Raw genomic sequence first — 26,159 nt, forward strand, 5'->3', positions numbered from 1 at the left:
TTTTAGAGTGTAGATTCTCTCATTTTGCTCCGTATGTAGTCACTTGTTGAAATCTCTAGAAAGACGAATAGAATATTTAGGAACGGAGGGAGTACACATACGAAGCAAAATGAGTGAATCTACACTCTAAAATATGCCCGTTTGAAATTTGTAAAAAGACAAATATTTAGGAACGAAGGAGTATAATTTTGTGCATGGCACATGGACCCGGATGATGAAGAGGCTTCTGGCAATGCTATCAAGCTTCCATCATTTGTTTACATAATTGACGTACTATACAAATAATTTTCCAGCGAGACATGAAATTGTACAATGGTGTGAGCTTTCAGCTTCTGTTTCGCGTGTCTTGCCATCGATGCTCTTTCGGAAACAATAAAAAACTAACTTCCTTGCTAATGCATGTCAATTATTAGCAGATCAGAGCTAATAATTACATCACAACTGAAGACAGAGTTGTGAGAAGGTGTTAAATTAAAATTGATCCATGCTTTCATTGGCAGCAACGTCCCCCCAGCTCTGTCTAAATCAACAAGGCATGTTGGGAAAAAAGTAGCTGTCTGGAGCATGCAACATTCCGATCATTTTGTGCAGTTCCACTAAAATAGAGCTGAGCGTCCCTGTTCCAAAGATATTAAGTGTGATTACGATAATAGAGGACTGCTGATGAAACAATAAACACATAAATAGAAGCCGGTCACCTTTGCAGTCTCTTTTAAGACTAACTAGTTGGAGAAGATTAGGCTCGGAGTTGGATGAGGAGGATAGAGCAAAACCAATCTCCCTTTGTGCAGTCGCACTGAAATGTAGAGACGTTGCCCATGTGACATTTTAGTACAACTGCACAAAACACTCTTAAGAAAAAAGTGATTTGTGCAGTTCACCAAAAGGTCGCAATAGCAACGAGGTGAAATGGATAGCCCTGTTTGCAAAAAAGAGGTAGAAAGGAAACAATTACTGGCCAATAACAGTTGATGACACATGCGACGACAAAAAAGAAGCATATTCCTTGCCCTAAGGGAAGATAACAACACGGTTGTGTTTGTCTAAAACGGTGTGAGGACGAGAATGCAATATGGAAAGTACGCTGGACGAGCTACGTTTTGGGCAAAGAACTATGGAAGATCCACATGCAGCGACGTGGGAAGACGAGCAGTGGAGCAAGGCCGGAGGGGATACCTGGAGGTCGTCGGGATGTAACTAGGTGAGCGGCGGCGGGCGGAATCTGCGAGCAGGTGGCGTAGGCCCTGCCGCGCCGGAGCTTGGTCAGAGAGAACGGCATGTACCGCAGATCGGGACGTGCTGCCTCGGCGCCGTTGAATGGAGAAACGATGCACTTCCTCCCTTTCCCCCGGCGAACGGGATGCGGTCGGATCAGTGACCAACGGTGAGAGAGAGAGAGGCCACCGCACTCCCTTTCCCCCGGCGGACGGGATGCGGCCGGATCAGTGACCAACGGTGAGAGAGAGAGAGGCCACCGCAGCCTTGTGTGAGATACTATGAAGAGCGACAAACCAGGCACGCAAGGCTCCATTGTATATAGTGAGCAGACTACCTTTTTCTCCATAAAAATCGTTTTATATTCTGTGTACGTGCCATTGAGCGCTATAACTTTATTTAAAAATAACGCGGCAACGCGTCATGTCGAACTTTGTTTCGTGCAGGCGTGGTACACGACCTCCCTAGGTAAACAACCGCTACACGCGTTCAAATTAGCACGTGGGCTGCCATTTCGTAAAGAAATGAGCTCCACCGTGTACCCGCGCAGGTGTGGCTGGGCACGAAGCGTGAGTACGTGCACGGTGCACCTATTCTCTTCTTGTATATGCACACCACCTACGTGGGGTTGTGTGAGAGAGATACAACCCTAGAGAGATATAGTGTGTGGGTTCTTGAGAGTTTTTTTTGGGGGGGGGGGGTTCAATCAAAAAATGTAACATATGCAATGTGTGTGAAATAGAGTCCTGGATATAACATATATATAGAGGGGGCGATCCACGAGAAGAGAGTGGAGGCATCACCGGCTTGAGGTGTCCATAGAATCGAAAAGAGGGATGATGTATGTGTGTGTGCGCGCGCGATCGATAAAGAGTGCCATCGAATTTGTGTGTGCCCACGTCAAAGATATAGAGTTGCTGGCCTACTGGAACGTGAGAGGGGACATGTGCACTTTGTCTCTGTGGCATGGATACCTACCTGCAGCGCTCGACTATCGGTGTGTGGTGGGGGGAGAGGGAGGCCCAATTAACTATAGAGGTACAATGGCTGGTATATGTGTGGAGGACGAGAGAGGCCTACCTCATGTATTAAGGAGATTGATCTGCCTCATGTATTAAGGGAGATCGATCGGCATCCATGCATATGTGCATGAGAGGAATAAGGTTGGGAGAGAGACAGAGCTAGAGTGTTGGAGGGGGTCGTAGTGGAGTTCCTTCTAACAAATGGTGGGATAGGCTTGCTAGACAAACGGAGGGCACGCCCGCAATATCAATAAGAGAGGAGATGGCTGCTTGTTGTCTGTGCACGTGCGTGTGAGAGATGGGTCAGGAGGCATGCAAAAATGATGAGGGGGGACGATGTGGCTGTGGTAAGCAGACATAACTACATAGGAAGATCAATCGCCCTTTGTTAGAGAAAGGAGAGACATAACTTGTGAGGTACGTCGATCGATGGGGGGGTAGTTAAAGTCGATCCAGGTATATGTTGGGAGATCGATCGGTATACATGCATGTGTGTGTTAGAAGCAAACGAGGCACGAGGAGAAGGATAGATATAGAGGGATGCATGTAGGAGGTGGTACGAGAGGCATACTATATCGAGCGGGGAGGAGTGTGCGAGTACGAGAACGATGAAAAGAGTGGTGGGAGTGAGGCATGGACGGTGACAAGAGGAGAGGGGAAGCTTGTGTTTGTGCTAGGCACACCTGGCTAGAGAGGCATATCGATCGATGTGTGTCGTAAAGAAGGAGCTGAGGGGCCTACACACACCATGGGTGAACGACCTAAAGTGAAAAGACGAATTTGCGCGATGGAGCTAGAGAATGCTGAGGGAGGGTGAGAGGGATGCGGGCGTGTGCATGCACAAGAGAAAGTTAGCCCTAGCTACAAAGATAAGAGGGTTGTGTGGGTGTAAAAGACGAATAAAGATCATATATACTTCATTATAAAAAGCGAATTCAGATATTTGAAGAATTTATCATAGTGTTTTAAACCGACGTATGTGTGAATATATATAACGGTGATACACATGGTGTGTTTATGAACATGTTATACTACATTTAATATATTTTATCTCTACTCTTATAAAAAACGGAGTTGTTGATGATGGTGTGCCTGCCATCCTGCATTATAGGCCGTCCAATTTATATCTGGCGGATAGCAAGGAAACTATGATGGTTGAAGTTGGCAACAATCATGATTGTAGATTCTTATTGAAATAGAGAAACGAATTCAAATTTAGTTCGAATTGCAGCGGTAGTATAGACATTTGGAATGCACTAAAATGTTGGTATGAGTAGGTTACATGCATTATACAGCAAAGCGAAAAAAATTAATCGGACATAACATGGATTCATACTCCCTCCTTCCATCTATATAGGGCGTAATGAGATTTTTAAGACCGCCTTTGACTATTGACAAGATTAATAGTACATGACATGCACAATGTGAAAATTATATCATTGAAAGAACCTTTCACAGACGAAGTTAACGGTGTGCTTTGTGTAAGTTGCATGTTATATATCATTGCTCTAATATTTGGTCAAAGTTAGCATCGAAAAACGCATTAGGCCCTATATAGATGGAAGGAGGGAGTAGCTTTGAATAGCATTTGTATAGTAAAACGGGGCAAGACTCTCTCTTTGTGTGGTGTGAATAGTTTTATTTTTTTCGTTTTCTTTTTGGTTGAGGGAAGTGCGAATTGATTTGGTACGTACAAGTACAATATTACTATGCAGTCAAAAAAAAGTACAATATTACTACACATTAGGCTTGTCCCTAAATTTCAACCCGCGTCTTGTTATATCCCGAAAATTCAGATATCGTGCTCCCAAAACTGGCGCCTTCACAACCCGCGCCTTACTATCCCGAAATTACAACGCGCGCGAAAACTCCCTCCAGCTGCCAAATCCCGACACGCGAAATCCCCCTTCTAACCCTGAGCCGAAAGGGCCGCTAGTTCAAATCGGTGGGGGGTACTTTTGTAACACACCCTATATTTTGGACAAGCGCATCCCTAAGTCATGCTTCACCCCCTCCCATCGCCCCCTTTTCGCCATTCGAAATCCCAGGCCGCCATAACCTCTCTGCTCCAGCCGCGAAACCCCACCCTTCTCCGTCCGCCACGTCACCGCTGCCCAGCCGGAGCCTCTTCCCCGACGACGTCGTCCACCGCAACAGCTCGACGTCCCTCGTCCACCTCCCCGGATGAGGATCCGTCGTCCATCTCGTCGTCCCGCCGAGTCAGCCGCCCCGTCCTCCACCTCCAAGGAGTTGCTCCGATGATCGCCTCGTCTATCGCGGCTGCTCCATCCCCACAGTGCCGCCTTAACCTGCTCCACCGGAACCGCAGCATCCTCACCGACTCCTCCGACGAAGCCGAGGCCTACTCGGTGCCACCAAAGAGGTTGTACACTCATCGCATCGCACCTTCTCCTTAACTCGACCTCCCGGCGCCGACGGTGCTCCATCCCGCACCGCCATGGAGCTGCTACCTTGAAGCCGGCGCCGCGGGCGACAATCTCCACGGCGGCTCTCCCCCAGTGCGAGACCCCTTCAGCGGCGGCGTCCATACCAGCCGGATCTGCTGCTGCTGCTCCGGCTCTTGCTCGCTCGCTCGCGCTGCTGCTGCTGCTCCGGCTCTCGCTCGATCGCTCGCTCGCCCAGCTGCTGCTGCTGCTGCTCTCCCCCTCGCTCGTGCTGCTGCTCTGCTCCAATTAAGCCACACTTCAGTCGACTGAATCGACTTTTGGGTCAGTCGATTTTCAGGGGTTGGGGGGGCCGCCGGAGTTAAGGAAGAACCACCCGCAGCGGGGACGTGGGATCGCCGGAGAGGTACCCCACTATCTATCTTAGGGTTCAGGGTGGGGGGCGGGGGGCCTAGACGGCTGGCCGGGGCGGCGGTGGCGAGTTGTTTCGGGGCGGAGAGGCGGCGCTGGGGCCGGCGGTTCGGCTGGTGGTGGCAGGCGGCTCAGGGGTGTGCGGGTTGAAGATGAACTGCAGGCCCTCCCTAAACTGCATGTCAAGTGTCTCTCTGCTACCATTGCGTTCAGTTTCGACAGTAGCATTCAGATTCCACAGTTAATTTCAGTTTCGACAGTTAAGTTTAGAGTCAACAGTTTCTACCTCATCTGTTGTAGTCAGGTGGTTTTTGGTGATGTTAATTTTACATCCATTTTTCATCATCTATTGGAGATGCTATTAGAATCCCACTTGAGATTGACGATGTATCTCTTGTGTTGCTTCAGCCTTGACGTCTTACGGCTCACCGGAGCTGCTCCAACGACAGAACGATCCATCACAACAGAGCAGTGCCCTGGACGCCGTCTACAGATTCCTCAGATCTTCCTCCACACCTCCGACAGCCACCTCTGCCTCAACTGCTTCAGCGACCAACCCAATGATGTTGAGGTCGAAACGGCTACGACAAAGAGGTTGTACACTTGTTGCGCCAGTTATTACTATACATTCATGTCGATCCATTAGGGCTATTTTGGTTCAATGGAAAAACGTCGATCCACTGGTTGTTACCATCACTCTAAATTTCTGCATGCTCTCCTTACATAATCTCACCATATTTTTTTCGTATGCATGTCAGATATTGTACACAGTCATGCTGAACATGTAGAGAAAAAGAGAAGAGTTTTGCGCGACAATACAATGTCATGCAGACATCGCTCCATGGTGGGTTCAATGGCAAACCCTCCCCACCCCTCTCCAGATTGTAATCCAGAGGAAGATATCTGATCTGAGGCGTATTCAGACGCCGCTGACCACTCCTATTTACCCCCCAAGGTGTTTGCTCTACCTTGGCATGATGATGTTAGTCATATCATGCATATGTTGCCTTGCAGTGCCTACTTTTGACATCATATATGTCATCTGCTTAGTTTAGACATGTTCTGTAATGCCACCTGTTTAGTTTCTATATCATATATGGGAATTATGCAGTCTCATGTCTTTTAGCCAGCCATAATATATGTGAAATGTGCAATGCCATCATGTTTAACCAGGCATCATATATTTGAATGATATCTTGCCCATCCTTTTCTTCATTACATTTCCATTTGTCGACAATGTTTGTACATTAAACTACTCTTCCTGTGAATCAGCCATTTGGGTGGGAGATGGAAAATTCTGGAGTGAAAACAAGGCCTTCAGAGCAGACAGTGCTACCTGTCGAAGCAGATCTCTTGTTGGGTCCCGATAGCTCCTCAGAGATGGATTCAGAGACAGATGACCAGTCCTATTCCCCCACTGAGGTGTATGCTCTAACTTGGCACGGTTATACTGCTCATATCATGCATACGGTGTCTTGCATTGCATAGTTTAGACATCATATACACAATATTCAACACTATGTTCTTAGTTCAAACATCATATCGAATGCCCTCTATTTAGCATATAAATCACATATGTGAATTAAATGATGCGATCCTGATTACTTAGATAACATGTAGGTGAATTATGTCATGCGATCCTGTTTAGTTATTCATCATATCTTTGAATTATGTTATGCTATGCTATCCAGTTTAGATAGACATCATATATGTGAAATTATGTCATGCTATCCGTTTTAGTTAAACAATATACATGTCAACTATTTCATGCCCTCTTTTTTCCACACTATCTATTGCATATGTCTCTCATACAATGTCTGTACATTCAACTATATTTCCTGTTTATCAGCCATTTGAATTGGAGCGGGTGATGCCAGTATCTAGCGGAATAAAACACGGTCTTCAAATAAAATAGTGCTACCTCTTGGTGGAGATAGCACCCCGGTTGTACATGCACAAGAACCAGCCCTACCACACATAACCCAAACTCTCGCAGATTGTACCCCTACTGCGATGGACAGAGAACCAGCTTCACCCAATCTAACCCCAACCCCAGCCGATAGTAACCCAGTTCCTGTTGACACAGCACCATCTCCACCACAGAGCTCCCAAACAATAGCAGTTAGTAAGGCAGCTCCAGTGCCCAAAGGGCCAGTACTATCACGGCGAACCCCAACTCCACTAGTTAGTACGCCTATTCCTGTGGAGGAAGCACAACCAGCCAGTCGTAGTTTACCATCTATCGCATTTGATGTTGTTAAATCGTATGTGCGTATCTTCCCATCTTGGAAATATTATACTGAAGATGAAGGAAAATGCCAGTTGCAGGTGTTTGTCCAGGAGTTATGTGTAAGTAATGTTATTCATGGCAATTACTTTGCTTCGTCCCATACATCCTACCTCCATGATGGTTATAATACAGCAAATTTTCCCATTTTTCTCTATAGAGAAGGACCGATTTGGAAACTCAGGATGAGGTAACCTGTGCTAATACCTCTGCTATCTTCAAGAATGCTTGGTGGCAGTATCGGAATTACCTAAAGAAAACGTACTTCACCGGCAAAGAAACTCATCAAATTCCCTTACGTTCTTCTGAGACACATTTACTGGACGATGACTAGGAACGCCTTGTTCTGTACTGGTCCCGAACCAAGAATGTGGTAAGGTCTTTGAGCTCATTTTCTTTAAGTATTTTATTCTTGCGTCTTACTATACTTTGTTCATGTAGAACAAGTGCCTAAACCTGAAGAACAACTATTCTAATTTAAGATTCCATTGCTATCATAGTTCAAAAAAGCGCTAGGCGTTAATTGTGCGTTTTGCCACCGCCTTGCGCTTTACTGACCAAAGCGCATGCTTATGCGCAGTTATGCACAGATTATGCATACTTATGCGCAATGCGTTTTGCCAACGCCTAGAGCCTAGGCGCGCTTAAGCGCTCGCTTAGGCGCGCCTTTTTTAACTATGATTGCTTTGCTCTTGTATCACTGTATTTACTAATACGAACTTATTTTTAAATTGAAGGATCCAATCGAAACTCCAATGGCACAGCAGGTATGTTCACGCATGTTTCTTTAACAGGTTTGCTCTTATCAATAGTTATGTTGATTTCAATTTCAATTGTGTATACAGTTGACTTTCATATCATGCACATTACTAGCATCACAACAGAGCCAATAGTGTTGTTGTACATGTAGACCCGTGGTACCCATCTGAAATCTTGTTGTGCCGTGTAGTTTCCCACGCTTTTTATTCTTTCACTGCTGCTTTGTCTTGAACTGATATGATTTGAACCGTGTCTCTATTTTGATTTGGCAAGACAATGCAGTGACCATAGGACATAGATATATGTTTGTTTGATGCTTTTATTATGTACTAGTACTTGGCAATAGAAGACTTGGTAGTTTAATCATGTCCACCTTACTAATGAACTGGTTCACCGAAATGAGTTTCATATACTAGTACATGCTAAACTTGTTATGTGTCTGCTTGTTTCTTCTTTTAGAATGTTGACAGAATATTGGGGAAGAGTGCCTTATTAAGCAATGGTAAAGGAAGTAATGCAGATAAGGTTCAGGATAGTGACACATCCTTGTTGGTCTCCAACAAAGCTGATAAAACAGCTAAGGAAGACTATCTTGAAGACAGTGAGACAACCCCAAAGTCCTATCTTGGTTTAGTGTTTGAGTTACTGGCCACTACCGCATGCATAAGCTATTCAAACTCACTGTTTGAATTAGTTCGGTTTCTTGAGTCTCAAATACAAGCTGAAAGACATCGATTAGCTGTGCTGCGACAAGAAGTGGAAGGACTACGGAAGTCCCTGGAGCATTCAGATGCATACTTTCTGGTGCAACAGCAAGCGTTGGAGGATTTTAGCGCCAAACAGGACAAAGCTAATCAGCTTGCTAAGCTTATTGCCAGCATGGTGGATACCCAGGATAACGTTTCTTGAGCTCTTCTGAAGTTGGTTCAGTTATGCTCTTGTTTTGCTGCCGCGTTTATTTGCACTGGTGGCCAATTTTGACGGCCAAGTGTATGTAATATGCTGCTTTGTTCCCAATATTTGCACTGGTGGTGAACTTTGATGCCCAGTGGATGTAATATGTGTAATAGCGGTAATAGGCTAGCCTTAATTGCTTGCTTATTTATTTCCTTATTGTCTTGTTTAGTTGTTTGCTTGTAGTCACTGCAGTTTTTTTCTGTGTTTTTCTAGTGGCCACAATAGCCTATTTTTGGTAACTAGGCCAAAATAATCATGGCAACACACGGACTGTTGTAACCATGGGCCTCTTGCAGGTCGTATGATCCATGGGCCTTCGTTCGGCCGTAGGACCATTGGCCTTCTATACGGGTCGTAGGATCCATCGGCCTTCTATACGGGCTTAGGGATCAATCTGCCTTCTACGGGCCGTAGGGTCCATGGGCCTTCTATGGGCCGTATTATCCATGGGCCTCATACGGGCCGTAGGATCCATGGGCCTTCTACGGGGCGTATCATCATTTCGCCAATCATGGGTCGTACTATTCATGGACCATAACGGGCCGTTAATAGGCCGTATTTGATAACTCTATGAAAACAGCCCAACGGGTTTTTTTTGACATGAAAACGGCCCAACGTATTAACGGTCCGCAAACGGGCCGACTGTAACGACGGGCTGAATTTGGCCCACAAGCAGAAAATGACAGTAACGGGCCGTATGTAACCGAATGCTGCAAATGAGCCCAAGAATCAATGGGCCCTGAGAAGGCCGAAAGATAACTTGGGCTGGAAATGGCCCAATGGAATAACGGGCCGTTAATGGGTATAAAGTGATATACTGTTCATTACGGGCCAGTTTCACCATGGGCCGTTAATGGGCCAAGAGTTACAAAGGTCCTCATATGGGCCGAAAGAAGTCATGGGCCACACATGGGCCGCAAGTTAAAACGGGTTGAATCATATTGGATGGCCCAGATGACGCTACTGGGCCTAATTCGGATGGGGCGTAACGGGCCCTCGGTTAGCGGGCTGTAAATGGGCTATATGCAACAGGCTGTTAACAGGCTTTCCGTGGGCCGGCCCGCCACCTTTTGACCAAGTCAAACGGGCCGGCCTTTTCACCGGAATGGGCCTCTGTTGGGCCGTGCCACGTGTCGCCGTATCATAGGCGCCTTCGGTCCAATGAGCGGATGACATCTGTCCCAACGGCGAGCCGACACGTGTTTGCTCCAGCCAAAGATGATTTTACATGTGGAAAATCCCCATTGGTCGAGGCTGTTAACGGGTTATCGGATCCAAAACCCGACCCGATAGCTTAACGGTGTTCCGTTACGATGGATGCCACGTGTCGGTCACCCTTGACGAAAGCAGTTCTGTGACGCGCGATTTATCGTCATGGAAGTGGACACTTTCGTGATGATAATTTTGGTAATGTCATGGAACACTTCTACGACAGCACAGGTATAACTATCTTGATTCTGTCATAAATTTGTCATGGATGTACATGCATGACAAAAAACGCGACCTACTGTGACAAACACGTATCATCACGGAAGTGTATTTTTTTTGTAGTGATGCCTACGACAGGTCTACATGTCTTAGTATCTGGCCTAGCAATATTAGCAGTCTCACCACAGAAATAAATAACATGCCCATCTAAATCATCATCCAAGAGATCTTTAACCATAGCAATAATAGGTTCAACATTAATTTGCTCAGGAGGTGTATAAGTCCTAGTATTACTCTTACGAACAACAGTCGAAGCTTTAGCATGATCTTATATCCTAACAGGAAATGGGGGTTTATCAACATAAGTAGTAGGAACAATAGGATCACTATAGGTAATAGTCTTTTCTTTGACTATAATAGGTGCAACTACTTTCACTTCAATAGGAGGATTATATTGAAACCACTTCTCTTTAGGGAGATCAACGTGAGTAGCAAAAGATTCACAGAAAGAAGCTACTATCTCAGAGTCAAGTCCATACTTAGCGCTAAATCCACGAAAAGCATCGGCATCCATAAAAGATTTAACACAATCGAACTTAGGTGTCATACCTGACTCCTTACCATCGTCTGAACCCCAATCTTCAGAGTTGCGTTTAATTCTTTCCAATAAGTCCCATTTGAAATCAATAGTCTTCAGCATATAAGAACCAGCACAGGAAGTATCGAGCAGGTTGCGATTATCAAGAGAAACCCGAGCATAAAAGTTCTAAATAATCATTTCCCGGGAGATCTCATGATTGGGGCATGAATATAAGATTGACTTAAGCCTCCCCCAAGCTTGAGCAATGCTTTATCCTTCGCGGGGCCAGAAATTATAGATGTAATTACGATCACGATGAACATGATGCATATGATAGAACTTCTGGTGAAATTCCAACTTCAATCGCTTATAATTCCAAGATCTCGTATCATCACATAGCCTATACCATGTCAATGCATCTCCCTTCAAAGATAAAGGGAAGACCTTCCTTTTGACAACATCATTGGGAATACCTGCAAGCTTAAATAATCCACAAACTTCATCCACAAAGATAAGGTGTAAATCAGGATGCAATGTTCCATCTCGTGCAAATGGATTAGCTAGCAGTTTCTCTATCATAGCCGAAGGAATCTCAAAGTAAACATTTTCATAAAGTTCAGTAGGTTGAGGATCAACTCTTTGTTCTTCTCGTTGGGGTGAAGATACCCCAAACAAGCCCCTCAAAGGATTAGTTTCCATAGTGACAAGTAACAGAAAATTTCAGCACACTATATAAATGTTTCCTTACCAAGTTCCACTCACAAAAAGCGCTAAACTCCCCGGCAATGGCGCCAGAAAAGAGTCATGATGACCCACAAGTGTAGGGGATCTATCGTAGTCCTTTCGATAAGTAAGAGTGTCGAACCCAACGAGGAGCAGAAGGAAATGATAAGCAGTTTTCGGTAAGGTTTTCTCTGCAAGCACTGAAATTGTAGGTAATAGATAGTTTTGTGATAAGATAAATAGTAACGAGTAACAAGTAAATAAAGTAAACAAAGTGCAGAAAGGTGGCCCAATCCTTTATGTAGCAAAGGATAATCCTGGACAATTTCTAATAATGAGAAAGGAGCTCCCGAGGACACATGGGAATTATCGTCAAGCTAGTTTTCATCACGTTCATATGATTCGCGTTCGGTACTTTGATAATTTGATATGTGGGTGGACCGGTGCTTGGGTACTGTCCTTACTTGGACAAGCATTCCACTTATGATTAACCCCTATTGCAAGCATCTGCAACTACAAAATAAGTATTAAGGTAAAACTAACCACATCATTAAACATATGGATCCATATCAGCCCCTAACGAAGCAATGCATAAACTAGGGCTTAAGCTTCTGTCACTCTAGCAACCCATCATCTACTTATTACTTCCCCATGCCTTCCTCTAGGCCCAAATAATGGTGCAGTGTCATGTAGTCGACGTTCACATAACACCACTAGAGGAAAAGACACCATACATCTCATCAAAATAACGAACGAATACCAAATTCACATGACTACTAATAGCAAGACTTCACCCATGTCCTCGGGAATAAATGTAACTACTCACAAAGCATATTCATGTTCATAATCAGAGGAGTAATAATATTCATAAAGGATCTGAACATATGATCTTCCACCAAGTAAACCAATTAGCATCAACTACAAGGTGTAATCAACACTACTAGCAACCCACAGGTACCAATTTGTGGTTTTGATACAAGATTGCATACAAGAGATGAACTAGGGTTTTGAGAGGAGATGGTGCTGGTGAAGATGTTGGTGGAGATTGACCCCCTCCAAATGAGAGGATCGTTGGTGATGATGTTGGTGATGATTTCCCCCTCCCGGAGGGAAGTGTCCCCGGCAGAACAGCTCCGCCGGAGCCCTAGATTGATTCCGCCAAGGTTCTGCCTCGTGGTGGCGGAGTTTCGTCCCGTAAGCTTGCCCACTATTTTTTCCAGGGTAAAATCTCTGATATAGCAGAAGATGGACACCGGAGGCCCACCACGGGGCCCAGGAGATAGGGGGCACGTCTAGTAGGGGGGGGGGCTCCTGTCTCCTGGACAGGGTGTGGGCCCCCTTGTGTATTTCTTTTGCTCAATAATTCTTATAAATTCCAAAAACTTGTTTCGTGGAGTTTCAGGACTTTTGGAGCTGTGCAGAATAGGTTTCCAATGTTTGCTCCTTTTCCAGCAAGAATTCCAGCTGCCGGCATTCCCCCTCTTTGTGGTAAACCTTGTAAAATAAGAGAGAATAGCCATAAGTGTTGAGATATAATGTGTAATAACAGTCCATAATGCAATAAATATTGATATAAAAGCATGATGCAAAATGGACGTATCACAAGACACAAGATATCTACCAAGAAATAGACAAGTACCCGAAGTGGACTTTTTATCAACCTTGTCACCGGCATAGTCCGAATCGGAGTAGCCAACAAGGTTAAAAGAAGACCTCTTAGGATACCAAATGCCAAAGTTTGGTGTGTGAATTAAGTATCTCACTATCCTTTTCACAGCCTTAAGATGACATTCTTTGGGAGCCTCCTAATATCGTGCACAAATGCACACACTTAGCATAATATCGGGACGGGAGGCACATAGATATAACAATGAACCAATCATAGAGCGGTAAACCTTTTTGTCAATCGGTTCACCATCCTTTGTCAAGTAAAGGGTGTACTCATGCCTTTGCATTCTTGCATGTTGAACTTCTTGAATATGTCCTTAGTATACTGTGTCTGAGAAACAAAGGTACCCTCCTTTGTTTGCTTGATTTGCAAACCAAGAAAGAACTTGGGTTCACTCATCATAGACATCTCAAACTTCTCCGACAATAGCCTTCCAAACTTTTCACTAAAATGAGGGTTAGTTGAACCAAATATGATATCATCCACATAAATTTGGCACACAAATAATTCACCATTAACACATCTACTAAAAAGTCCAGAATCAATTTTTCCAATCTCAAAGCCTTTTTCAATAAGGAACTTAGTCAAGCATTTATACCATGCTCTAGGAGCTTGTTTAAGACAATAAAGAGCTTTGTGAAGTTTGTATACATGATCGGGTTTCTTAGGATTAACAAAGCCGAGAGGTTGTTTAACATAACTTCCTCCTCAATTTTACCATGCTCACCATGATGATTGGCATAAGCAAGTAGGATGCGTATGGATTCAAGTCTAGCAACGGGGCCATATGTCTTACCATAGTCCATACATTTGACTTGAGTGTACCCTTGAGCGATGAGACGAGCCTTGTTGCGTACAACTTGTCCATCTTCATCTTGCTTATTCGAAACACCCATTTGGTTCCAATGACATTGTGCTTCGCATCGGGCTTTTCAACCAATGTCCACACTTGGTTCCTCTCGAAATTGTGTAGCTCTTCATGCATGACGTTCACCAAATCCGGATCATCAAGTGCATCTTCAACCTTCATAGTGTCAATACTAGAAATGAATGAGTAATGTTCACAAAAGTTAGCCAAATGAGATTTAGAGAGAGAGTAATTCTCCTGGTTTGAATATCATCAAAGATTTGTTCGACGGGATGATCTCTTGAGACTCTTGCTCAAACTCGTGAGAGCTTTTGTTTGGGTCGGGGTGGAACATCCTCTTCATTGTCTTGTTCTTCTTATTGTCTTTCTTCGTTGTCATTGGCGTTGTTGTTCTCCCGTGGAGGTGGAGAAGGAGGTCAACGAGGTTCGTCTTATTGTACATCCTCGTTTCCATCATCTTGATGCATTCCACTTGTGGATGCCTCCAAGTAAACTTGTGGTTCACCTTGATGTGAAGTTGAGGCTTCCACTTGGACAGACGAGGTGCTCTCCTTCACCTCCGTTGGGTGAATCTTGCCAATAGACAAGTCTTGTATTGCTTCCGAAGGATCTTTGTCATCTACATCAATTGGCAATTGATCTACTTGCAAGCCATTAGGTTCATCAAACTTCACATCTACCGTCTCTTCAACCTTTTGGGTGAAATTGTTGTAGACACGGTATGTGTGAGAGTTTGAGCCATAACCGAGTAGGAAACCTTCATGAGATTTAGGAGAAAATTTTGAACGATGATGCTTATCAAGAATGTAGCAGTTTGAGCCAAATACCCGAAAGCATCCAACTTGGGGTTTGTTACCGGTGAGAAGCTCGTATGCTGTCTTGCCGAGTAGTTTGTGAATATATAGACGATTCATTGCAAGGAAAGCTGTCTCAACCGCTTCCGCCCAAAAGTGTTTTGGCATCTTGTATCATCAAGCATCGTTCTCCCATTTCAATGAGCGTCCGGTTCTTCCTCTCAACAACTCCATTTTGTTGAGGCGTGTATGTAGCCGAGAACTCATGTGAAATCCCTTCTTCGTCAAGAAAGGTGTCCACATTTGCGTTCTTGAACTCCATTCCGTTGTCGCTGCGAACCTTCTTGATCTTCACTTAAAATTGATTTTGGGCCTTCCTAGTGAAGTTCTTGAAGATCTTTTGGACCTGTGATTTATCATCAAGAAAGAACACCCACGTAAATCTTGAAAAATCATGAACAATGACCAATCCGAATGAGTTACCACCGAGACTCTTGTAGGTGTTCGGACCGAAAAGATCCATGTGAAGTAGCTTGAGTGGTCTTCTCGTGGTCATGATGTTCTTCACGGGGTGACTTCCTCCAACTTGTTTTGCTGCTTGGCAAGCACTGCAAAGTCTATCCTTGTCAAATATAACATATTTAACACCAAGGATATGATCACCTTTAATAAGCTTGTCAAGATTTCGCATGCCCACATGAGCTAACCGTCTATGCCACAACCAGCCTTTAGAAGATTTAGCAATTAAGCAAGTTCTAGGTTGAGCATTTTTAGTGAAATCAACAATGTATGGATCACCTCTACGTATGCTGGTAAAGACCATATTATGGTTATCTCTTTGAAACACTTGGCAATCTACTTCAGTAAACATGGCATTGAAACCGTAATCGGCTAGTCTAGATACAAAAAGTAAATTATATCAAAGAGATCTAACTAGCATAACATTTTGTATGGAGCTTTCATGTGAGATGGCCACCTTACCTAGGCCAACCACCTTACCCTTTGAGCTATCACCAAAAGTGACATACTTCCGAGAGCCGTCATTTTCAGCAAGCTCATGAAACATATCCTTGTCTTCGGTCATGTGATCGGTACATCCACTATCAAGAACCCATTCCTTTCCTCCAGCCATGTAGTCGCGAAGGTTAGCCATAAGACCAAAGTGTCTCATAGATTCATCGAGATCATAGTCACTATCATCATCCTCATCATAGTATCCATGTTCAACATCATCTTGTGATTGATCACTTCCAAGAGAGAGTGATTCATTAGTTTTGTGATCATGACAATGTGCATCTCTATGAATTCTAATGACTTCAGAAATGATGTTGCTAATGATTCCAACATCTCCTTTGCCACACATAAGGTCACGGAGCTCAAATAGACAATCACCAAACTTAGGATCATTAGGACTCATCTTATTTAAAGCAATGGACTTGTGAAGAATCTCATATAAGTTTTCAAGGAATAGTTTGGAAATCATTTCTCAAGAAATCTCCATATAGTGTAAGCACATTCAAGAGTTGGCAAGCAAGTAATCGAATTTCTAGGTAATCCTCTAGTGATAAGATTGACAGTTTTAAGATTGCGAATCATGTCAAGAGACTCGTCGGGGGTAAGATGCAAGGGGTCAACAAGGGGCGCACAAGGGGTAGTAATGTACTTGTTCAAGTGATATTCATTGAAAATCTCAAGCATCTCATTTTTCCAACCATTATAGAACTCCCCATCAAGCATAGGCACTCTACGTCTAATACTCCCAATCGTAGACTCATCCATCTTCCTCCAATGGTGTTTAAACCAAAGCAATGGAGACCAAAACTCTGATACCAATTGAAAGGATCGAGAAGAGGTGTCTAGAGGGGGGGGGGTGATTAGACCCTCAACAAGTAAAGGTAGCAGTTTTTAAGTTGTCCAAGTTAAGGTTGGAGATTAGCATAATTTCAAGCATTCACAATACATTTCAAGCAAGCATGGCAAGAGTATATGACCAGCGGAAAGTAAAGCATGCAACTTGCAAGAAAGTAAGGGGATGGGATTGGAGTGTGCGAACGCAATTGGAGACACAGATATTTTTGGTGTGGTTCCGATAGGTGGTGCTATCATACATCCACATTGCTGGAGACTTCAACCCACGAAGGGTAACGGTTGCGCGAGTGCACAGAGGGCTCCACCCACGAAGGGTCCACGAAGAAGCAACCTTGTCTATCCTACCATGGCCATCGCCCACGAAGGACTTGCCTCACTTGGGTAGATCTTCACAAAGTAGGAATCTCCTTGCCCTTACAAACTCCTTGGTTCAACTCCACAATCTTGACGGAGGCTCCCAAGTGACACCTAACCAATCTAGGAGACACCACTCTCCAAAAGGTAACAGATGGTGTGTTGATGATGAACTCCTTGCTCTTGTGCTTCAAATGATAGTCTCCCCAACACTCAACTCTCTCTCACAGACTTGGATATGGTGGAAAGATGATATGAGTGGAAAGCAACTTGGGGGAGGCTAGAGATCAAGATTCTTGTGGTTGGATTGGAATTTCTTGGTCTCAACACATGAGTAGGTGGTTCTATCTTAGAAAATGAGTAGTGGAAGTGTAGGCACGTTCTGATGGTTCTCTCACAAATGGAAAAGGGGGTGGAGGGGTATATATAGCATCCACATAAAATCAACCATTACAGACAAGTTACCAAACTAGGTGGGACCGAATAGTGAAACTCGGTGAGACCGACCTGGTTCAAAATGTGAACATTAGAGTTTTTGGTGGGACCGAAAAGGTCAACTCGGTGGGACCAATGTGCTAGGGTTAGGGCAAAACCTCATCTTGGTGAGACCGATTGCATGAACTCGGTGAGATCGATTTCAGCAACAAGCAAATAGAGACTTGGTCAAGCAAACTCAGTGGGACCGACTGCGTATCTCAGTGAGACCGAAATAACTACAATAGTAACAGAGAGTTTGCAGGGCCATCTTGGTGAGACTGAGATCCCATCGGTGAGACCGAACTAATTAGGGTTTCTGGCAGTGGCTATGTCAAGTGAACTCGGTGGCGCCGGATAGATCAAATCGATGGGGCTGAGTTTGACTTTAGGTTTAGGACATATGTGGAAATGAGAAAGTGGTTGAGGGCTTTGGAGCATATCACTAAGCATTTTGAGCAAGCAAGCCATTAAGCAACACCTCATCCCCTTTTGATAGTATTGGCTTTTCCTATGGACTCAATGTGATCTTGGATTAGTAAAATGAAAATGTAGATTCTTGAGCTTTTGCCAATATGTATCCTTAGCATTTTGAAGGGGTTCCACATCCTCTTGTCCTACCACTCCACTGTTGAACTTATCTGAAACATACTAGATAGAAGTATTAGTCCAACAAGAGATATGTTGACATTAATTACCAAAATCACCCAGGGAGCACTTTTGCTTTCGACAACGGGTCATACTACCTCATTGATATTCGAGAACACAAGGATTCACGCACATCGGAGGAGGAGACCGACCGACCATGGAATATCGCCCATCTTTGGCCCTATTACACCTGAGTCACCGGCTTTTGTGTTGTACATACTTTCTCCAGTGTATATATTATGATCATTATAATAAAGCCGGCATCCCTGATAATTCAGGGATTCTGTCGTTTCATTTCCAAGGATCTGAGCCTTTTTTTTCTGTGCATAAGGTCACTTGGGGGCTTCCTGTTGAATGAACATAGCTATGCTCACCCTCTTGATCCGGCTTATATGCCGTCTTATTGGTCACTTGGGGCTTCCTATTCAATGAACATAGCTATGCTCACCCTCTTGATCCGGCTTACATGTCGTCTTATTGGTCACTTGGGGGCTTCCTGTTCAATGAACATAGCTATTCTTACCCTCTTGATCAGGCTTACATGCCTTCTCGCGGGTCACTTGGGGGCTTCCTGCTCGATGAGCATAGCTGTGCTTACCCTCTTGATCAGGCTTACATGCGTTCTCGCATGTCACTTTGGGGCTTCCTGCTCAATGAGCATAGCTATACTTACCCTCTTGATCGGCTTCCAGGCCAGGTGTAAACACCAAATTCCGCGTTATCCAGCCTGTATGTCGTTGTTACTCCGCCCAGGTAATCCTGGAATGACACGCCATACTCTTGATAGTCAATCTTTTAAATAAGTCCCTGAACTTGTTAAAGTTAAAACGGCGGTTTTTTCATGTGAGGGTCGGCTTACAGGTGTACAGGAATTAACTCAGCGGCTGTGTGGCCCATGAAAGCACTTGAAATTTTAGGCTTGGCGGCTTATGAAAGCCTTGTTTTTTTTTTGAATTTCTGTTTTCTAAATTTTTTGGATTCATATCCTTCTTCCATGATTTTCACAATTTAGGCCATGTAGCCTTAATTATATGACTCATAATTGAGCATATTGGGTTAACAACCCGCCCTAATAGCGGATTATAAGCCGCTAGGAAATTAGCCTCGAGCAACTAACATCATGATATTTCATGTCTACAATTTCTCATTGTTAGAAGAGGCTATTATGATCTACATGTATGTTTTTACATACTGATATAAACATTCAAGGTTTTTGGTAAACCGCCCTGGTTTTTTACTTTAAGTCACTAGCATATCTTCGGCTTAGATAGCCTTTAGTCTTTCTACCAAATACAATTTTATCAGGGTTGTTCAAAGATATTTGTGACCCGCCTTAGCTTAAGCCGCCAGGGCACATGTTATTCACTTGTGTGCATGGAATATGATAATATTTGATATGACCCACATGATTGGTAATATTATAAGCGCATACGGCGGATCTTCAACGTCAGATCGGTAGGTTAAAGTATTTAGAAGATAAACATGTACGATGGCATGTGAGATCATTGTTTCAAAGAGCCTATTCCATGGCCTTCCCAAGCCCAAAATTTTAGAGTTTTTCATAAAGAAGCTCTATGCCGTGGTCTAAGATCCGCCCCTCGGATCAGTTGTTTTGGTCTTGGCGAGTTGAAGACTCCGGGTTGCCATGCGCCGATTCTCTTCTCTGTCAATCGTTTGGAAGTCAGATAATGTCCATTTGATGCCCGTTAAGGAGTGAAATACAGCTTCATCATCTATAAGTGTTGATGGATCAACATCAGGAGCAAAGGTGTGCTTACACGTTGGAGGGATGAGATCAACAACTTCATAAGTAAGCGCTCTCACTCTTGTGTTTTCCATCGTGTAAGCCTCCTGATATCTGATAGATCAGTTTCATCGGCCAACTTGCTTGCCAGGGGATGCATCTCCTTCACACAATTGGCAAAGTATTTTTCCTCGAAGGGAGACCCGTCTTCTGTGAGACTTGGACAACCAGTAGCCATCTCCACCGGGTCTAGCTCTGCTTGCCATGCTTTAGCCCAGCTCAACGCAGAAATAGCACCAGCTCTGGCGGATGATCGTGTTATCTCTTCAATCCTTTGGGGCAAGACACATAGCTTGTCTAATACCTCCCTAATAAGTGAAGGTGGTTGTTTACTGTGCGAGCTGGCCGCTATGGTTCGCTGAGCGCCTGTGTACAGCTGCTCCACCAAAGTATAAACCGCCTTCAGCTTCACCAACATGTCCTGGCCAAGGTTGGCACTCCTGGGGCCTATTTAATAAGCGTGTAGATAAGTCGCCAGGTGGGTTAAAAGTTACACATTGTAAATGGTTAAAGCATCCTGAATTACTTACCAAAGATAGCAAAGGTCATTTGAGAAATATGGCGTTTTAAGCTGGTCAATTTTGAAGTGGCCTCTTTCAAACAAGACTGGACAGTCTCTGCTCTTTGTATTAAGGCGGCTCTCTCCTCATCCCAGGTGGATCTCTCTGTAGAAAATCCAGCTTTGAGCTTCTCATTTTCATCCAATCTAAATCTAAACTTGGAATCAACTTTGCGGGTCTCAGCTTGTTGGCGCTCAAGCCTGGTGTGTAAATCGACCAACTGGGAGTCAACCTGAGTAGAGGCCTCCGGCAAATAAGAGTTAAACAATCATAAACAATTTTTTCAGGAAACAATATACGTACAAGTCCCAAGCCCTTTGCAAGCAAAGCACTTGGCACTTGGGGGCTAATGCTTGAGAAAGTTCTCTTCACTCTAAGTTGAAGAAAGATGCGGCTCATCTTTTTTCAGATAAACTGGCATGTGGGGGTTATGAGGTGAAGTTTCATTTTTGAAGATAATAGAAATGATCTGGCTCATTTTTGTCAAGAAAAGCCAGTTCATAGGGGCTATAGCTCGAATTTGTTATGACATACTGATTAAAGTCTTCACAATACTCAACAAATTTCCTATGGCTAAGACTTGGGGGCTGAGTGAGTATAAAACGGAGGAAGCAGAGGTTCATACCTCATATTTCTGACACATATTCTTGATTATGTCCACCTCGAGATCACGACCAACATGTAGTTGACTGAGATAGCCAGAGAATAACTCATTGATGCCCAAGTGTGAACAGTTGGCAATATCAAATTTGGCTTTGCTCCTTTCAACTAATTCTTCCTTGGCAGAGTGTTTGGCCAGAATGGTCGGATTCCCCGGCTCTACATAGCCAGTGCCAGTGATCAAAACATCCTCAGCATCTTCCTCAGCAGACTTGGCGGGGCTTGGCGGCTTAGCACCTGATGGGTCAACGGTCATAGGATCCACAGGGGTGTCATGAATTTCTGGTGGTGGGTCATCAGCAATATCCTTAGGATTCTGAGCTGAGGCTTCAGAGGCTGGTGTTGGATTCTCTGGCTCGTGGACTTTAGGGTCTTTGGTCAGCTTATTCATCTTTAGTTTCTTGCTTGGTTTTGCTATACCACTTGAAATAAGAAATGAGGATGTAAGTATATCAGTGTACATCTGTTAAAGCAACAAAGTCAAAAATTCATTATCCAGGGGCAATCTTGAAGGCAGGCATTTGGGTCTATGATGAGTCGCCAAAAGATGAATGATGAGTTCCCTGATAATTTGAGTCGGAAGGGTTAAGCGGTTGACGAATAAGACCTGCCTTTGGATAAGAGGGGATTGAATTCCAAGGAACCTCTTTCCGATGTTTGCGAGGGGCCGATGTGTTGGGTAATCCGGAGGAAAGTTCTCCACCTCTGCTATTCCGGGTTGTGTGCCAGGTCTCATGCTGTTGTTGCTCCAAAATGAAGTTTGGATCCAAGTAAGCTAAAGTATGAGAAAACCTTACTTTCCAGGTCACTTGTCAAACCTTCTGTCTCGGCAAAGGCTCTGAGTCGGAGGAAACAATAGTTACCTGTTCACAGTCTGCTTGGCTGGTGTCTGCATCATCCAGAGAGGAGTGAGCATTAATAAGATGTATAAAAAAGGAACAGAGAGAATCAAGTTCTACCTGTGACTAATCCTCCAAGGCAAATAGCTTCGAGGTGTCTGATTTATTCTTGTTCTTCTTGGAGGCCTTAGTCTTTGGTCTGGCCTTTTTGGCCGGTTTCTCTTGGTACTTCTTGTTCCAGAAGGCAGATGCAGCCTGTATAAATGAAATAAAAATAAGGAATATGTAGTTTTACACAATGACGAGTAAAGTAAATAAGTCTGAACACTTATAGCTGGAGCGGGGTTAAGAGTGTAGAAGGGATTCAACCCTGCCTTGCTGCAGCTCTCTAGACTTTCCCTGAGTAGTGTTTTGGTCATTTCATTGATTGCCTTGTCTTCTAGACACACTTAATAGTGGCGTTGTGGGTCTTTGATGTCACCAGTATATGCACACATCAAGCCGGGCCGGCGGCTCAAAGGTATGATCCAAGCGACCCAACAACGGACCAGGTCGACGCCGGTTAATCCATTAGCTAGCAAGGCCCTTACCTTTGAAAAGGTGGCATATACTTAGCCAGTTCAGCGGCACTAAGCCGGTCTGGAAGTGGATGCTTTGGGCTAAGCCGATAGTCGCGGAAACCCGGTAGATGATTTTCTTTAGACGGAGATGTGTCTTGGCAGTAAAACCAAGTCTGATTCCAATATTTAGGGTGACTGGGAAGTGCGGAAGAAGGGAAGATAGCATCTCTTTATCGTTGGATTGAGGTTCCACCAAGTTCTAAGTTGGGGTTCTCGGTGAATTCAGTTTGGCGGTTCAAATAATAGTACTCTCTGAAAAGTTCAACATTGGGTTCTTCTTGAAGATATACTTCACAAAAGACTTGGAAGTTGCAGATGTTGGAAATGGAATTGGGTCTGATGTCTTGAGGGTGGAGCTGAAAGAAGTTCAACACGTCGTGGAAGAATTTTGATCTGGGCGGTGAGAAGCCCCGGTTTATATGATTAGCAAAGACTATAACTTCGCCTTCCTTGGGTTGAGGTCTAGCTTCTTCTGGGCCTAGAACCCGCCAGTGGATGACATTTTTTGCTGCCAATACACCCGTCTGAACATACTCATTAAGAGTTTGTTCTATGACAATGGAAGGAACCCAGTTGCAAGAGGTGACGGTCTTAGTCATTTTTGTCACGTAAGGACTAAGAAGGAAATATTGGCTAGATGGCTTCTTCTCTCTCTTTGAATATCAATACAAAGTTCTCCTCGATCTTCTTGGAGATCTATTCGATGTAACTCTTTTTGCGGTGTGTTTGTCGAGATCCGATGAATTGTGGGTTTATGATCAAGTTTATCTTTTGAATGTCCTCTAAATTCTTTTATGTGTGATTAAGTTATCTTTGCAAGTCTCTTCAAATTATCAGTTTGCTTTGGCCTACTAGATTGATCTTTCTTGCAATGGGAGAAGTGCTTAGCTTTGGGTTCAATCTTGCGGTGTCCTTTCCCAGTGACAGCAGGGGCATCAAGGCACGTATTGTATTGTTGCCATCAAGGATAAAAAGATGGGGTTTACATCATATTGCATGAGTTTATCCCTCTACATCATGTCGTCTTTCTTAATGCGTTACTCTGTTCTTCATGAACTTAATACTCTAGATGCACGCAGGAGTCGGTCGATGTGTGGAGTAATAGTAGTAGATGCAGAATCGTTTCGATCTACTTGTCACGGACGTGATGCCTATATACATGATCATGCCTAGATAATCTCATAACTATGCGCTTTTCTATCAATTGCTCGACAGTAATTTGTTCACCCACCATAATACTTATGCTATCTTGAGAGAAGCCACTAGTGAAACCTATGGCCCCCGGGTCTATCTTTTATCATATAAGTTTTCCATCTACATTTATTTGCATCTTTTATTTTCCAATATTTATCATAAAAATACCAAAAACATTTATCTTATTACTCTATCAGATCTCACTTTGCAAGTTACCATGAAGGGATTGACAACCCCTTTATCGCGTTGGTTGCGAGGTTCTTGTTTGTTTGTGTAGGTGTGTGGGACTTTTGAGGAGCCTCGTACTGGATTGATACCTTGGTTCTCAAAAACTGAGGGAAATACTTACGCTACTTTGCTGCATCACCCTTTCCTCTTCAAGGAAAACTAACGCAAGCTCAAGACGTAGCAAGAAGGATTCTGGTGCCGTTGCCGGGGAGGTCTTCGCTCAAGTCAAGACATACCAAGTACCAATCACAAACTCATCTCCCTCGCATTACATTATTTGCCATTTGCCTCTAGTTTTCCTCTCCCCCACTTCACCCTTGCCGTTTTATTCGCCCTCTCTTTCCCTCTCTTCCCTCTCGCTTGCCTTTTTGTGTGCTCATGTGTTAGATCGTTTATTTTATTGTTATGGCTAGTCCTCCTATTATTGTTAATACCACCGATCATGAAGTTCTCAATTTTAAACAAAGGGAGAGAGAAAATTTAAAAGATGCTTGGCATAGAATTTGCAATGCTAAAAATAGATCTACTAGGAAGCAATCTACTTCCGTTCTTCTTTGCAATTTTTATGTAGGCATTACACCTTGGAATAGATGTATTCGTGATGCCATTACCAGAGGGGATTTCTTGGGTAGCCACACTTTTGATGCTTATAACTCTATGTTAGATTTGTTTGGTCCACCACCTCTCTTGGTTAATGGAACTATCTTAAATCTAGAACATGTGATGCAAATGCTTGAAATTATTGAAAATAAAGTTGCCACTGTTGAGTTAATTGAGACCTTGGATAAAAAGATCCACAATCAAATCACCCAATTTGGATCTAGGGTTGGAGCTACTCTGAAAAGTTTTAAGGATAAAGGACCTATAGTTAACGAAAATTTAGATCAAAATTATTCAAGAATCGGTAAACTTGAGGACATCATTACCAACTTAGGGGCTGCCTTTTCATCCGTAAAAGATACTCCCACTCCTACTACTAAAATTGCCAAATTAATGTATGTTCCTATAAATAAGGGTGAATCTTCTAGTATGGAAAATGTGAACCTCAAATCAATAAGTGTTCACCCCAATTGTCTCTCTATCATAAAGGAACCTTTTGCTTCAAATGAATTTCTTTAATTCTTGCCTAGGAGTTTAATCATTGATAAAAATAAAGAAACTCCTAAAAATTATAAGTTCTCTATTGAAGAATTGAATGCCAAAGATGGCACTACTTAGATATATTCTCGCTTTTATGCCTAGCTAGAGGCATTAAACGATAGCACTTGTTGGGAGGCAACCCAATTTTATTTTAGTTTTTTTGCGTTTTGCTTCTATTTAGTAATAAATATTTCTTCTAGATTCTGTTTAGAAGCGGTTTTTTGTTTTAATTAGTGTTTGTGCCAAGTAGAACCTATAGGATAACCTACGGTGATAGTTAATTTGATTCTGCTGAAAAACAGAAACTTTGCACGCACGAAAATAATTTTAGTAAATCACAGAAACGTGATTTTGCATTGATTCTTTTTTATGTAGATCAATAGACAAATTTCCCAGGACTTCCTATTTGGGTAGGAGTTTTAGAGTTCCAGAAGTGTTCGAAAGTTACAGATTGCTACAGACTGTTCTGTTTTTGACAGATTCTGTTTTTCGTGTGTTGTTTGCTTCTTTTGATGCATCTATGGCTAGTATCGGGGGGTATGAACCATAGAGAAGTTGGAATACATTAGGTTTAACACCATTATAAATAAAGAATGAGTTCATTACAGTACCTTATGTGGTGGTTTTTCTTTCTTGCACTAACGGAGCTTA

The sequence above is a fragment of the Triticum aestivum genome, chromosome 5B (genome assembly GCF_018294505.1).
Source record: "Triticum aestivum cultivar Chinese Spring chromosome 5B, IWGSC CS RefSeq v2.1, whole genome shotgun sequence".
NCBI lineage: Eukaryota > Viridiplantae > Streptophyta > Magnoliopsida > Poales > Poaceae > Triticum > Triticum aestivum.